The following is a 2,238-nucleotide window of genomic DNA, read 5'->3' as shown; positions in this document are numbered from 1 at the left end:
AGCGTGTGGCGTTGCAGACCCGAAGGAAGAACATACTGACTGACAGCAATTTATATATGAAACGCAATTAACACGTATTACGTAACTACTGAACACTTCATTGAAAAACACAATGAAAATACCAAATTCAGAACGTGCAGAAAACAAATATCTGCTAAACTTCGTACCGCAGATATTTTGATATTCTGCACTAACCTATATAAATATAAACACAAATGCAGCAAATCACTGAGAATGTTGGATTATGGCCTGTGCGGTGACGCCATAATCGACGAAGGAAGAAACAAAGATAGTAAAGCGAAAAAGTGCTGGGTACTTATCTTAAAACAGGGGCCCAAACGACTTGCTGGTCTAGCCTCCGGGCGTGAAACCAAATCGCTGGATGCGTATCTTGACGAAGTCGCCCGAGATGTAGAGGCGGAGCCACTGCCTTTGTCGCCAGAACGGGCACGACGACGTTTTTCCTTAGTGACCTTTCTCTCAGCTCTCCTGTCGGCCCGGTAAATTCTCTTCTCATCATCTGAGTCAGAGGCGAGTTCGTCGGATAGATACTCATTGACCGTCGCCCATCCAAACTCGCTCTTGTCGGCTAGCTTTAGTGCTTTAACACGCTTGGACACTGATTCCGTACCTGACTCCAAAGCAGCCTTAGCTTTTTCATAAGATTTGTGCTTCAGTGCGTCGGAAGCTTCGTCTAGCTTGTCCAGCACCTGGAGGGAATGGTCTAACTGCTGCTGGTTACCCTTTCTCTTGCACGTGTATTGCTCGCGACGCGCCTTCTTAACAGCTTGCTCAACGGACGAACTGTTTTCCTCTGAAAACGCTTGGAAAAATCGGTAAGCCGAGATTCAATGACCTGTGTAAGGTTGTCGGTTAAAGAACCTATAGAACGAGTAACGGCAGCCTGTATAGCAGCGCCAATAGAAGAATCTACGACTTCAGGGTTTGGACAAGAACGAACATTGCTGTCCTCCGCGTCACTCATGTTAAACAGAACAGTATTGTAGCGTGTGGCGTTGCAGACCCGAAGGAAGAACATACTGACTGACAACAACTTATATATGAAACGCAATTAACACGTTTTACGTAACTACTGAACACTTCATTGAAAAACACAATGAAAATACCAAATTCAGAACGTGCAGAAAACAAATATCTGCTAAACTTTGTACCCAGATATTTTAATATTCTTCACGTTTTGAGCCACATTGGTCAGTTTTCGATAGACATTTATTCAATTTATTCTAAAATACAATAATTAGGGCCTAAGGCCCCCCCCATGGGTTGATTTTTGTGATGCCTTATCACGAGGTCAGCGGTATCACGTTGCACGTTTTTCAAGATGGCGGACAATTACCATGTTTTGTTCATGTCATTCTGATAGACTATTTGTTGATCAAGTGAAATGGAAAGAACCTCTGATATTATCATTGGACTTTGACAGATAAAGTTTTGATAAGAAGCAATGTGCGAATTTTTAATCCTTAACACCCAAAAAAGGCACGAAAAGCAGAAACATTTTGGCAACTTTTCGGCAACTTTTTGGCAAATTTTAGACACTTTTATCGGCAACTTTTTTGGGATTCATCGGCAACTTGTGGCTAAGCCTAGTCCGGGCGGCCATGTGATTTCCTTCCAAATAAAACCTTGAGTAGCATTTGGGTTCCCATACCTGTCGATTGAGTTATTGTACATTGGTATGCCTGTGGTGAGGACGGACGGTCGCTCGCTCGCTCGCTCGGTGTACGGTCACGTGATTACCAAATTTTCTGGGATGGGTAGATTACCACATTTCCTTAGCGATGGGGCTTCGCGCGCGGGTGGAGCTCCGCTATTAAGCTCCCTTAAAGTATAAAAGTATAAGTTTACAAGGACAGGATCGAACGTATACTGAGTAACTAAATGATAAAAATTTGATCAAAATTAAATGAAAGGCTAAGAGTCTAAGCGCTGTCTGATAACGAAACGGTAAACAAGAAGTGCTGCCTGTCATTTAATAGAGGCGTGAAATACTGGGTGGACCACATCCTGAACTCCTGCGAAAACCGCAAGAGAGGAACGCGCAGGGCTAAGGAGACTAAACAGGGGCGTAGCTACTTGTACGCACGGTTCGCACGTGCGTACCCGAAAACGTTGAGGAGAAATTAAACAATAGAATGAAATAAACATAACTAAAAAAATCGGTTTCCAGAGAAGCGACGACATTAATTGGAGAACCGAATCTTGGATGATTTATTT

The 2,238-nt window shown here is 43.2% G+C and overlaps 1 pseudogene; it reads right to left on the bottom strand.

Moving 5' to 3' along the window:
- Positions 1–242: 242 nt before the first annotated feature.
- LOC140934524 (uncharacterized) lies at positions 243–985 on the bottom strand (annotated as a pseudogene).
- Between the last annotated feature and the right edge of the window lie 1,253 nt (positions 986–2,238).

Source organism: Porites lutea, chromosome 4, assembly GCF_958299795.1.
Source record: "Porites lutea chromosome 4, jaPorLute2.1, whole genome shotgun sequence".
Classification (NCBI taxonomy): domain Eukaryota; kingdom Metazoa; phylum Cnidaria; class Anthozoa; order Scleractinia; family Poritidae; genus Porites; species Porites lutea.
Note: the sequence above shows the minus strand (reverse complement) of the source record. Positions and strands in the feature narration are given on the sequence as shown.